Source organism: Cricetulus griseus (assembly GCF_003668045.3).
Source record: "Cricetulus griseus strain 17A/GY chromosome 1 unlocalized genomic scaffold, alternate assembly CriGri-PICRH-1.0 chr1_0, whole genome shotgun sequence".
Taxonomy (NCBI): Eukaryota; Metazoa; Chordata; class Mammalia; order Rodentia; family Cricetidae; genus Cricetulus; species Cricetulus griseus.
The window spans coordinates 41,718,636-41,732,798 of record NW_023276806.1 but is presented as its reverse complement, the minus strand read 5'-3'; the positions used below and the strand labels follow the sequence as shown (position 1 = coordinate 41,732,798).

General features: G+C 41.3%; 1 protein-coding gene across 1 annotated transcript in view; it reads left to right on the top strand.

Annotated features, from left to right (window-relative positions):
* Positions 1 to 9: 9 nt before the first annotated feature.
* LOC100759869 (lipoamide acyltransferase component of branched-chain alpha-keto acid dehydrogenase complex, mitochondrial) overlaps positions 10 to 14,163 on the top strand; it is a 48,957-nt gene continuing 34,803 nt past the window's right edge. Inside the window, exon 1 of the mRNA XM_027395583.2 lies at positions 10 to 147. The gene's annotated coding sequence lies outside the window, so the exon portion shown is untranslated. The remainder of the gene's footprint in view (positions 148 to 14,163) is intronic.

The window sequence follows — 14,163 nt, the reverse complement described above, 5'->3', positions numbered from 1 at the left end:
CAGCCTGTACGCATGCGCGCTGCCCGGCGCTCAGAGAGGCTGCGCACGGAGTAGCCGGCCTGCTTCCCAAAGTCATAGGGAGCTGGGCTGACCGCAAGGGGGTGACACAGCCGCACCTTCAGGTTCCAGAAGACATTTCCCCAACAGGTACATTCTTCAGTTGCCCCTCAGTTGCTAGTGTTTTTTGTTTGTTTGTTTTGTTTTGTTTGTTTGTTTGTTTATTTTTTATCTCTCGCCACAGTTGTGTAGCTCTTACAACAGCATCCTCGAGTACCCGAAAGACTGGGAAATGAGTCTGAATTGTGTGATGAAAGCATCACTGTCTTCTAATCTCAGAATTGTGCTACCTCGATATTCTGGGAACAGGTAGATTACTTCTAACCAATCTAGAACATGCTCCAAGATACTAATCATGGAAGTATTCATAGTTGAGATTTGGAATATTAGCTACGGCTGTATGGTTACTTGACTTGTTACCGTCAGAGCCCATGCTCTGGAAGCCCTAACAAAGTAGGTTCAGCCATCCCTCCTCAGTAGCTAATCCAAAAAAAAAAAAAAAAAAATGAATAATAATGAAAAGCAGAAAACGGAGATTAAAAGCAGAAAACCAGATTAAATATGGCCCCTTTGACTATCTGTAATAGCCAGAAACTGGAAGCACACTAGATGCCCCTCAACCGAAGAATGGGTGGAGAAAATGTGGTACATTTACACAATGGAGTACTACTCAGCAGAAAAAAAAAAAAAAACAATGGAATCTTGAAATTTGCAGGAAAATGGATGGAATTCGAAGAAACCATTCTGAGAGAGGTAACCCAATCACAAAAAGACAAACATGATATGTACTCACTCATATGTGGATTTTAGACATATAGTAAGGGGTTACCATCCTACAATCCACACTGCCAGAGAAACTGGTAAACAAGGAAGACCCTAAAAGAGACAAACTTTGTCCCCTGGAGAAGGGGAAAGGGTCACCATCCCCTGAGCAAATTGAGAACATGGGAAGAGGGGGGAGGAAGCTACGAGAGTGAGAAGGGGAGAAAAGGAAGGATGCAGAGGTCATGAGGAAGCAGAAATTTTGAGTCAGGTGTAGATTAGAAGAAAGGACATATGATAGGTAGGATTTTAGTTTGGGGGGTGGTAGAGGAGGAAGGGAGGGAGAGGGAACTGGGATTGTCATGTAATTCAATCTTGTTTGTAATTCAAATATATATTAAATAAATAAATAAATATGGCCCCTTTGGGAAGAGACCAAATAGACCATGTCTATCTTCAGGATCCTGATGTAAAGTTTAGGTTTAAGTAGGGGGCAATAGAGACACACAACTAAGTAGCCCTGGTTAAGGTGTGGTCCAGGCCAAAACCAGGCCATCATTGACTGAGTCTCTCCTGCAAGGTGGACTAGCAGTTTCCAGAAATGTGAAATCTCTTCCTGGGAGGCAAGCTTTTTTTTCTCCCTCTGGCTGGCACGAGGACCCCAGCTTTTCCCTTGTCCCAGCATAAGACTCTTAAGAAAAACTTCATTGTCTTACAGTGGCAAAGCCCTTTATCAGTATGAAGAAGATGAATTAGAGGCCTAAGAGCCTAACGGAAGAAATACCAGTGATGTAATTTTACAGGCAAGAAATAATGAGAAGTTGAAGCAAGGCTGTGGCTTTGAGAACAGAATGTAAATGTTGTGCTTTTTTAAAAATTAGTTTTTTAGGTATATCTACATATTGCCTATAAATGTCTCTGTGCAGCACATGTGTGCCTGGTGCCCACAGAAGCATGAAGAGGGCATAGAATTCCCTGGGACTGGAGTTACAAAGCACAAAGTGGGTGCTGAGGATCTGACCTGGGTCCTGTGGAAAAGCAGCCATCTCTCAAGCCCCCTACCCCACCTTGATTATCTTACATATTAGGTTCCTATTGCAGAAACATAACCTCCTCTGAAGAAAAGCTTATCCTTTTTTTTTTATTAAATTATTAATATTTTCACATATACTTTCCCTCTCCCTCTCCCTCTCCCTCCCCCACCCCCATTCCTTCTCCCCCACCTCCAACCTACCCCCCACCCCATCCACCCGCCACTCCCCAGGCAGGGTAGGGCCCCCAACCAGGGTTCCACCAAGTCCACCAAATCTTCCTGTGCTGGGCCTAGGCCCCTCCCCATGTGTTCAGAGACAGAGCGAATCCCTTCAAGTGGGATGGGCTCTCGAAGTCCCTCCCACCCACCAGGGCAAAACGCCAGTCCACCTCCCTCTGGAGTCATTCATGATTTCTAGTTTCCTTGGGGTAGAGGATTATAGGCTGGTAAACCTTTGCTCTATGTCTAAAAATCCCAGGAGTGCAGGGGCCTCCCCATTGGCATCCATGATCAGGGGGCTGGATTAGTCCTGTACTGTCCTCCCAAAGAGCATCTGGGGTCGATATGCTTTCCCTTTTTCAGGCCAACTGTTTCTGTGGGTTTCTCCAACCAGGTACAGACCCCTTCGTTCTTCATTCCTCCCTCTCTTCAACTGAGTTCCAGATTTCAGCTCAGTGTATTTCTGTGGATGTCTGTCTCTGCTCTCATCAGCCACTGGATGAGGACTCTAGAATAGCATAGAGAGTATTCATCAATCTCATTCTAGGGGAAGGGTTTCTAGGCCAACTTCTCCTCCACTGCCCAGACTGTCAGATCGTGTCATCCTTATAGGTCTCTGGAGATCTTCCTAGTTCCAGATCTCTTCTCGGACCTATAGTGACTCCCTCTGATATGGTATCTCTCATCCTGCTCTCTCTCCTCTATTCTTCCCCCAACTCAATATATCTGCTCCTCCATTTCTTCTCCTCTACTCTTCATCTTGTGCTCTTATTGTGGCAGCACCCACTTCCCTACCCTCATGCTCTCAATTAGCTCGGGAGTTCATGCCATTTCCCATTCCTGGGGTCCATTTATCCCTTAGAGTCATTCATGATTTCTAGTTTCCTTGGGGTAGAGGATTATAGGCTGGTAAACCTTTGCTCTATGTCTAAAAATCATATATGAGTGAGTACATACCATGTTTGTCTTTTTGTGATTGGGTTACCTCACTCAGGATGGTTTCTTCTAGTTCCATCCATTTGCCTGCGAATTTCAAGATTCCATTGCTTTTTTCTGCTGAGTAGTACTCCATTGTATAAATGTACCACATTTTCTCTTTCCATTCTTCAGTTGAGGGGCATCTAGGTTGTTTCCAGGTTCTGGCTATTACAAACAATGCTGCTATGAACATGGTTGAACATATGTCCTTGTTGTATGGACAAGCAGTATTTGGGTATATACCCAAGAGAGGAATGGCTGGATCTTGAGGTAGATTGATTCCCATTTTTCTGAGCAACCGCCATACTGATTTCCAAAGTGGTCTTACAAGTTCACACTCCCACCAGCAATGGAGGAGTGTTCCTTCTTCTCCACAACCTCTCCAGCATAGGTTGTCATTGGTATTTTTGATTTTAGCCATTCTGACAGGTGTGAGGTGGTATCTCAGAGTTGTTTTGAGTTGCATTTCTCTGATGGCCAAGGATTTTGAACACTTTCTTAAGTGTCTTTCAGCCATTTCAGATTCCTCTGTTGAAAAATCTCTGTTTAGTTCTGCACCCCACTTTTTAATTTCATTGTATGGTGTTTTGGTGGCTAGCTTCTTGAGCTCCTTGTATATTTTGGAAATCAGACCTCTGTCAGATGTGGGGCTGGTGAAGATTTTTTCCCATTCTGTGGGTGGTCGTTTTGTCTTACTGACTGTGTCCTTTGCCTTACAGAAGCTTCTCAGTTTCAAGAGGTCCCATTTATTAATTGCAGACCTCAGTGTCTGTGCTTCTGGCGTGATGTTCAGGAATCGTTCTCCTGTGCCAATTTGTTCAAGGGTTGTTCCCACTTTCTCTTCTAAAAGATTCAGTGTGGCTGGGTTTATGGAGAGATCTTTGATCCATTTGCACTTAAGTTTCGTGCATGGTGACAAGTATGGATCTATCTGCAATTTTCTGCATGTTCGAATCCAATTGTGCCAGCACCATTTGTTGAAGATGCTATCTTTTTTCCATTGTATGGATTTAGCACCTTTGTCAAAAATAAGGTGTTCGTAGGTGCGTGGGTTAATATCTGGGTCTTCAATTCGATTCCATTGGTCTATCTGTCTATTCTTGTGCCAATACCAAGCTGTTTTCAGAACTATGGCTCTATAGTAGACCTTGAAGTCAGGGATGGTGATGCCTCCAGAGGATCTTTTATTGTAAAGAGTTGTTTTGGCTATCCTAGGTTTTTTATTTTTCCATATAAAGTTGAGTATTGTTCTTTCAATGTCTGTGAAAAACTGTGTTGGGATTTTGATGGGGATTGCATTAAATCTGTAGATTGCTTTTGGTAGAATTGCCATTTTTACTATGTTAATTCTGCCTATCCAAGAGCACGGGAGATCTTTCCACTTTCTGGTATCTTCTTTAATTTCTTTCTTTAAAGTCTCAAAGTTCTTATTGTACAGGTCTTTCACTTTTTTGGTTAGTGTTACCCCCAGATATTTAATGTTGCTTGTGGATATTGTGAAAGGTGATGTTTCCATGATTTCTTTCTCATTGAGTTTATCATCTGTATACAGTAGGGCTACAGATTTATTTAAGTTAATTTTGTATCCTGCTACCTTGCTGAAGGTGTTTATCAGCTGTAGGAGTTTCCTGGTAGAGTTTTTCGGGTCACTTATGTAGACTATCATGTCATCTGCAAATAGTGAAAGTTTGACTTCGTCCTTTCCAATTTGTATCCCTTTGATATCCTGATCTTGTCTTATTGCTCTAGCTAGAACTTCAAGAACAATATTGAAGAGATATGGAGAGAGTGGACATCCTTGTCTTGTTCCTGATTTTAGAGGAAATGCTTTGAGTTTCTCTCCATTTAGTTTGATGTTGGCTATTGGTTTGGTGTATATCGCATTTATCATGTTTAGATATGTTCCTGTTATTCCTGTTCTCTCCAAGATCTTTATCATGAAGGGATGTTGGATTTTGTCAAAGGCCTTTTCAGCATCTAGTGAGATGATCATGTGGTTTTTCTTTTTCAGTTTGTTTATATGGTGGATTACATTGATGGTTTTTCGTATATTGAACCATCCTTGCATCCCTGGGATGAAGCCCACTTGATCGTGGTGGATGATTTTTCTGATATGTTCTTGGATTCGATTAGCCAATATTTTATTGAGTATTTTAGCATCAATGTTCATGAGAGATATTGGTCTGTAGTTCTCTTTCTTATTCTTATCTTTGTGTGGCTTGGGTATCAAAGTGATTGTAGCCTCATAGAAGGAGTTTGGCAATATCCCATCTGCTTCTATTGTGCGGAACAGTTTGAGGAGTATTGGTATCAGCTCTTGTTTGAATTTCTGGTAGAATTCTGCAGTGAAGCCATCTGGTCCTGGGCTTTTTTTGGTTGGGAGGCTTTTGATGACTGCTTCTATTTCATTAGGGGTTATGGGTCGATTTAAATTGTTTATCTGATCTTGATTTAATTTTGGTAAGTGATATTTATCCAGGAAACTGTCCATTTCCATTAGATTTTCGAATTTTGTGGAGTACAGATTTTCAAAGTATGACCTAAAGATTCTCTGGATTTCCACAGTGTCCGTTGTTATATCCCCCTTTTCGTTTCTGATTTTGTTAATTAGTGTGCTCTCTCTCTGCCTTTTGGTTAGTTTGGCTAGAGGTTTGTCTATCTTGTTGATCTTCTCAAAGAACCAACTCTTTGTTTCATTGATTCTTTGTAATGTTTTCCTAGTTTCTACTTTATTGATTTCAGCTCTCAGGTTGATTATTTCCTGGCGTCTACTCCTCCTTGGTGAGTTTGCTTCTTTTTGCTCTAGTGTTTTCAGTTGTTCTGTCAGTTCTCTAATGTGACTTTTTTCTAGTTTCTTCATGTGGGCACTTAGTGCTATGAACTTCCCTCTTAGGACTGCTTTCAGAGTGTCCCATAAATTTGGGTATGTTGTGTCTGCATTTTCATTAGAATCTAGGAAGTCTTTAATTTGTTTTTTTATTTCTTCCTCAACCCAGGAATGGTGCAATTGGGTGTTATTCATTTTCCAAAAGTTTGCAGGTTTCCTGCCATTTGTATTGTTGCTGAATTCTAGCTTTAATGCATGGTGGTCTGATAAGATACAGGGGGTTATTTCAATTCTTTTGTAATTGTGGAGGTTTGCTTTGTTGCCTACTATGTGGTCAATTTTGGAGAAGGTGCCATGTGGTGCTGAGAAGAAGGTATATTCTTTTGAGTTTGGATGGAATGCTCTATAGATATCCGTTAACCCCAGTTGGGCCATGACTTCTTTCAGATCCTCTGTTTCTTTGTTAAGTTTTTGTCTGGTGGTCCTGTCTAGTGGTGTAAGGGGGGTGTTGAAGTCTCCTACTATAAGTGTGTGTGGTTTTATGTGTGGTTTGAGCTTTAGTAATGTTTCTTTCACAAATGTGGGTGCCTTCGTATTTGGAGCATAGATGTTCAGGATTGAGATTTCATCTTGATGGACTTTTCCTGTGATGAGTATGAAATGCCCTTCTTCATCTCTTTTGATTGATTTTAGTTTAAAGTCCATTTTGTTAGATATTAGGATTGCTACACCTGCTTGTTTCTTGAGGCCATTTGATTGGAAAATCTTTTCCCATCCTTTTACTCTGAGGTATCGCCTGTCTTTGAAGTTGAGGTGTGTTTCTTGTAAACAGCAGAAAGATGGATTCTGTCTTCGTATCCATTCTGTTAGCCTATATCTTTTTACGGGTAAGTTAAGGCCATTGACATTTAGGGATATTAATGTCCATTGTTCGTTGGTTCTTGCTTGGTTTGGATTTATTGTTGGTGGTGTCATTGTGTGTGGATTTTGCTCTCCTGCTTCTTTTTGTGTTTGGCAATATTAGATTATCTATTGCCTGTGTTTTTGTGCATGTAGTTATGTTCCTTGAGTTGGAGTTTTCCTTCCAGAACCTTCTGTAGAGCTGGATTTGTGGATATGTATTGTTTAAATCTGTTTTTGTCATGGAAAATCTTGTTTTCTCCATCTATAGTGATTGAAAGTTTTGCTGGGTACAGTAGTCTGGGTTGACATCCATGCTCCCTTAGTGCTTGTAGTGTATCTATCCAAGACCTTCTGGCTTTCAGAGTTTCCATTGAGAAGTCGGGTGTGATTCTGATTGGTTTGCCTTTATATGTTACTTGGCCTTTTTCCTTTGCAGCTCTTAATATTTTTTCTTTATTCTGTAGATTTGGAGTTTTGATTATTATGTGTCGGGGGGACTTCTTTTTGTGGTCCAGTCTGTTTGGTGTCCTATAAGCTTCTTGTACTTTCATAGGCATATCTTTCTGTAGGTTGGGGAAGTTTTCTTCTATGATTTTGTTGAATATGTTTTCTGTACCTTTGAGCAGTGTTTCTTCACCTTCTTCTACACCTATTATTCTTAGGTTTGGTCTTTTCACGGTGTCCCATATTTCCTGGATATTTTGTGTTAGGGATTTGTTGGTCTTGAGGTTTTCTTTGGTTGATGAATGTATATCCTCTAGCGAGTCTTCAATAGCTGAGATTCTCTCTTCTGTCTCTTGAATTCTATTAGTTATACTCACATCTTTAGATCCTGCTCGTTTATCCAACCTTTCCATTTCCAGCATCGCTTCATTCTGTGTTTTCTTTAATGTGTCTAATTCAGCTTTCATGTTTTGAACTGTTTCAAGAGCTTCCTTCACTTGTTTGGTTGTTTTATCTTGGGTTTCTTTAGCTTCTTTAAGAGATTTGTTTATTTCTTGAATATTTTGGTTTGTCTTTTCCTCCATATCGTGTAATTTTTTGCTTACTTTTTCTTCTATTTCTTTAAGGGATTTTCTTGTTTCCTCTTTGAAGGTCTCTATCATCTTGCTCAGATAATTTTTGAGGTCCATCTCTTCTTCATGCACTGTGTTGGGCTTTTCAGATCTTGCTGGAGTGGAGTCCCTAGATTCTGGTGGTGTCATATTGGTCTTTCTGTTGTTGAGCGGGTTCTTATTCTGTCTTCTTCCCATATCTTTTTCCAGTGAGTGCAGGTAGGATCTCTCTATCTCCTCTTGTTACTCTGTAGTGTGTGTGGGCCAGGAATTCAATGTCCGAAGCTCTGGATGGTTTTGCCTCTCCTCGTAGCCTCCTCACTCTGATGGCGTTAGGCCTCTTGGTGGATCGGTCGCTGGTCTGCGGTGAGTCCACGGAAAGGGAAGGAAGAATGTCCTGAACCAAGCCAGATTCAGGAAGCTCCACCCTGCCTGGGCGTGTCTGTTTCAAGCAGGGACAAGCCTGGAGGGATCTGGGTGGATGGCGCTTAGGACAAGAATTGGGTAAAAGCAGGGGGTGGCTCACCTGGTCTGCGGTGAGTCCACGGAAAGGCAAGCTTATCCTTTTTTAAAAAGGATTTTTTTATATTTATTTAGTATGTATACAACATTCTGCTTCCATGTATATCAGTACACCAGAAGAGGGCACCAGATCTCATAATGGATGGTTGTGAGCCACCATGTGGTTGCTGGGAATTGAACTCAGGACCTCTGGAAGAGCAATCTTAACCTCTGAGCCATCTCTCCAGCCCAAGCTTATCCTTTTTATTTATTTGTTTAATCACAGTGCTGGGGACTGGTGTTGAGATTTCATGCACACCAAATAAATACTCTACCTGAGAGCTGTGCTTCCACCCCAGCTTGTGCTTTCTAATTTCTAACTCTGCCTGTGAATCCTTGGCTCTGATCTGTTTGCACCATTGTAGCTTCTCTAGGTGGTAGGAGGAAGTGGACAAGATAAAAGTATGGGGTAGAAACCAGCCAAGAAACTATAGATAATATTGTAAGGACCTTGCAGGAATGAGTGAAGTCTGCAGACATTTGAAATTGGGATTTCCCCAGGAATCTCATGATGGAAAAAGGAGGCTAAAGCTTGGTGCCAGCCAACAAGAGAACTTGTCTACAGGAAAGAGATTTCACACAGTTCTGACAACTTGTCGGACCACCCTGCAGGACAGACTGGATCTGAGACACAGATGCATCATCAGTAATGGGCAGGATCACACCCTGGTGGGACTGCTTAGCTAGACAGTTCCAGCTACTACTTCACACCTAAACTACAAAGACTTGGAGGTGTCAGTTGGGGTTTTTATTGCTGTGAAGAGACACCATGACCACAGCAACTCTTATAAAGGAGAATATTTAATTAAGGTGGCAGCTTACAGTTCAGAGGGTCAGTCCATTATCTTCATGGCAGGGAGCATGGTAGGGTGCAGGCAGACATGGTGCTAGCTACATCTTGATCAGAAGGCAACAGGAAGTGGGCTTTGACACTGAAAGCAGCTTGAGCATTGGAGAACCCAAAGCCCACCCCCATGGTGACATACTTCCTCCAACAAGGCCATACCTCCTAATAGTGCCACTCCCTTTGGGGGCTATTTTCTTTCAAACCGCCACAAAAGGGGTTATTGGATTTTCTCGTTCCTTAACTCACCCCATTGTGGCTGCATTGCAAAATGCCTGTCTCTCCTTTTTCTCTCCTCTTCCCCCTACCCGGTCCTCTCTTAGTCTCTTAAAATGGCTTGTTGAAGATGAGTAACTGAGCCTGGCTTGTTAGGGCTTCCAGGGCACACACTCTGACCCTAATAACACTTATAATGATAACAAGCCTATATAGTTCTATGCTAATGACCACAATAAAAGCTGTGGGGTTGGTGTTCCTATCTTTGAACCCTTATGGGTTCCAGGTCCAGCTCTATGTATGCATTCTAAATGAATTTCCAAAGGACAGATCCACAATCAGGCTTTAATCACAGCTCTGGACAGAGGCAGAGGAATCTCTGAGTTAGAGGCCAGCCTGGTCTACAGAGCAAGTTCCATGACAGCCAGAGCTGTTATACAGAGAAATCTTGTCTCAACGCCGCCCCCCCCAGCAAAAAAACAAAACAAAACAAAAACAAAAACAAAAACCATGTGTACTTCAGAAACAAAAATTATCCCAGAAAAAAAGTCTGGGATAGGAAAAATGGTGAACTGAGAAATTGTCAGTATGATGTAAAATGACGTAGGATAACAAAGCAATGTAAGTCAAGATGTGGAAGACTAAATTTAAAGAATCCTCACATCTCTATTGGAGTTAAAGCGTAAGTTCAGGCAAATTGATGGGGTTATGACTGTTGACACACTATCTGGGTGGGGTGGTGCATCCTTTAATCCCAGCACTCAGGAGGCAGAAGCAGATGGATCTCTGAGCTCAAGGCCATCCTGGTTTGCAAACTGAGTTCCAGGACAGCCAGAGCTACACAGTGAAACTCTCTCTTGAAAAAAAAAATAAGGAAAGAAATGCTGTTGATACAAATTGCAGTTCTCATTTAAAAGGGCATAAGAAGCTGCTAAAAAGTATCATGCTGATCCTGTATCCCTGGCTTTCCAAGGATCATGCCTGAGTGGGTCAGTGGCCAAATACACAAGAAAAGATAGTAGCAGTCTCAGTGTTAGTCTTGGAACAAATGGGAAAAGGGCATATAGAAGAATCTAACAACCCATTGAATTCTCTTGTTTTTGTGATTAAGAAAAGCGAAGGAAAATGGTGTTTGCTGCAGGACTTTCTATTGTCTTAAACCCAAGTCTGAGCACTCTCTCTGGTGAATACCCCACAACATTGTCTCAAATAAATAAATAAAATTCAGTATCACTCTATTAGGCTTAAAGAAAAGTGCCGCCATTGACTAAAAACAGTCAAATAGAAGCATATATATATATATATATATATATATATATATATATATATATATATATATATCATCAGGTAGATAGAAACCAAAACTATCGTGAAATAGCATGTGAAATCTGCTAGGATGACTCCAAAGAAGATAACGACTAGTGTTTAAGGATGTGAGGAAACAAGAGAATCTTCATAAACTACTTACTGCTGATGGGGATGCACAACGATAAGTCCCTTTTGAACACAGCCTGACACACTTCCAAAAGGTTGAATGTTGTATTACCCAGGACGTTAGCAATTCTGTCCCTGACAGAAATGAACATGTGTTTACACAGCTGGGCAGTGGTGGTGCACTTCTTTAATCCCAGCACTAGGAGGCAGAGGCAGGTGAAGCTGAGTTCCAGGCCAACCTAATCCACAGAGCACAGGACTATATAGAGAAAAACCAACAAGGAAGGAAGGAAGGAAGGAAGGAAGGAAGGAAGGAAGGAAGGAAGGAAGGAAGGAAGGAAAGAAAATGTGTCTACACAAAAGCTTTTGTCTAAATGTTCAGAAGCAAAATTATTTGCAACAGTCCAAAAACAGAAATAACAGCGATGTTATAGAAACAAAAACAAATACAAAAAAAACAAAACAAAACAAAACACAAGATCATTTAAGTTAGAGCTTTCATGTTATTGTGTATATGAGAACTGGAAATTGTCAAAGGAAAACATAGCAGGAAGTCTCAGTTTTACAGAAGTAATTGCATGGGTTTAGAGAGTTACTATTCATGTCAACAAGAAAATCACAAAGAAGTCTGGGGGTGCAGTGTGGTGATATTTTGTTTAATATCTAACAAATAATTGGCTTGCCTGAAGAGCAGCATGCAAAGTTAGCCACACTAGTTAGCCATAGAGGTCAGGCAGTGGTGGTACACACCTTTAATCCCAGCACTCAGGAGACAGAGGCAGATGGATCTCTCTTAGTTCAAGGCCAGTTTGTGCTACATGAAATTGATCCAGTCTAAAGAAGAACAGAGTTCACACAAAGATGATCTTAGCACTTGGGATCCCAAGCCTTTAATCCCAGCACTAGAGAGGAATATAAGGCGTGAGAAGACAGAAGCTCAGTGTAGTTGTAGGATTGGTGGAGTCAGATGCAGTTTCGAAATGCAGTCTGAGAACAGGATCGCCTCTTTGGTCTGAGCATTGGTAGAGGTGAGAGCTCTCTAGTGGCTGGATGCTCTGCTTCTCTGATCTTCAGCTTTAACCCCAATATCTGTCTCTGGGTTTTTATTATTAAGACCAACTAGACATCATGCTCCAGTGGAGCTCAGTTGGTAGAGTCTGCCCAGCAAGCACCTCGGGACTTTTTTTTTTTTTGCCGCAATGGTACATATTCAAGGAAAAGGGGTGCTACGTGAGGCCCTGCCCCCCCAAAAAGAATAAACCAATAAGAAAGAAAGGAAAAAAGGGGATGCACCCATCAGAGAGGAAACAGGTTAAAAACATGAAGGGAACATTTGGAAAATCAATAACTGGGATAGGTATGGGTGGTGTGTGCTGTTAATCAAGAAAGGCAGCTAGATCTCTGGGAGCTTGGTGAACACACCAATTCCAGAACAGCCAGGGCTACAGAGTGAGCCTGCTCACAAACACCAAGAGAGACAAAATGAACCAATATACATGTTAAACCTCATCAACTTTATTAATAATTAAGAAACTTTAAATTAGCACCATAATAATGTTATAGTTAAATCTCTTTTAGCCTTTCAAATGAGAAAGAACGCTCCCACATACAGCTATTGCACAAGATATTTTGTACAATCACATTGCTAAGCAATCTAGCATTATCTAAGCTAGAGCTGAAGATAAACATTATCTGTCTCAAAATTATACTTTTTTAAATGCTGGACTTGGTTGTTCAGGCCTGTAATCTCAGCTGCTAACCTGGCTGGGACAGTAGAATCATAAGTTCAAGGCCTCCCAAACAGTTTATAGAGATCTTATCTCAAAATAAAAATAGTAGATTAGACAGGCAGATAGCTGGGGATGAGGCTCAGTGGTAGTGGTAGAATGCTTGCTTAGCATGCACAAGACCCTAGGTTCAGTCTCTCTCTCTCTCTCTCTCTCTCTCTCTCTCTCTCTCTCTCTCTTTCTCTCTCTCTCTCTCTCTCTCTCTTCCTTCCTTCCTTGATCCCTCCCTCCCTCTTGATCTCTGGTCCTACTAATCAAAACACCATCAGCTAGTCAAGAATTGCATCACTTGGTGCTTGTTAGAGATACCCCATTCTGCTCTAATGAATAGGTTCCAAAACACTGCTACAAAAAAAAAAAAGAACACAATCAGATATGGAAACAATATCTACTGAGATGTGATGATAAAGGAAGGGAGTAACCTAGTTATTTCCAGAAAAGAAGATAGGATTAAGGGAAACCTAAGAGGAAGAAAGTTACATAGTTATCTGGCAGGAGCCCATTGTTTACTTCAGAGGAACAACTACTGTCTTATTATACAGGCAGGAGCATGTGGGATTATCGTGTCTATTCAATGTGCCTATAAGAAGTTTAATGCAAAAAGTTTTAAAATAAGTTTTTGATTATTGAAGGGTTTTTATGTGTATGTGGGGGGGTTCTTTGTGTAACACACCTGGCTTTCCTGGAACTCACTCTGTAGACCAGGCTGGCCTTGAACTCACAAAGATCCACCTGCCTCTGCCTCCCGAGTGCTGGGATTAAAGGCATGTGCCAGCACATCCAGATTGTGCAGACTTTTTGATAAAGGCAATGATTTATACTTATTGCCCACAGTAGATGTTACACTGACTGACAAAAATAGTGCATCTACGTGAACAAGTTGTGAAAAACATGGAATTTTGTTTCCCAACCACTAAGATTTTCCAGTGCTAAGGAAATATTACCCCTGCTTCCTCTCATTTTATTCTCTCTAATCCCTTAGATATTGGTGCAGATTTTTAAGAAGCAAAGAATGTCACTGGACATTTATACAACTATATTCATGTAATATATATATATATATATATATATATATATATATATATATACCACCTATTAAAGAAAACTCTAGTTTTCTCTTATTCTCTCTCCCTCTTGATTTTGTTTTTAAAGAATGGACCTCACCATGTGGTTCAGACTAACTGGCCTTTGATTCTTAATACCGTATCTCTCTATACCCCACCACCACCACCACCACCACACACCATGCACCTTCTCAGTGATGGGTTTCTGATGCTCCCTTTACCGTTCTACTTGGGCTTAATTTGACATTTCTTTTTTGTTTGTTTGTTTGTTTGTTTGTTTTTCGAGACAGGGTTTCTCTGTGGCTTTGGAGGCTATCCTGGAACTAGCCCTTGTAGACCAGGCTGGTTTCGAACTCACAGAGATCCACCTGCCTCTGCCTCCCAAGTGCTGGGATTAAAGGCATGCGCCACCAACGCCCGGCT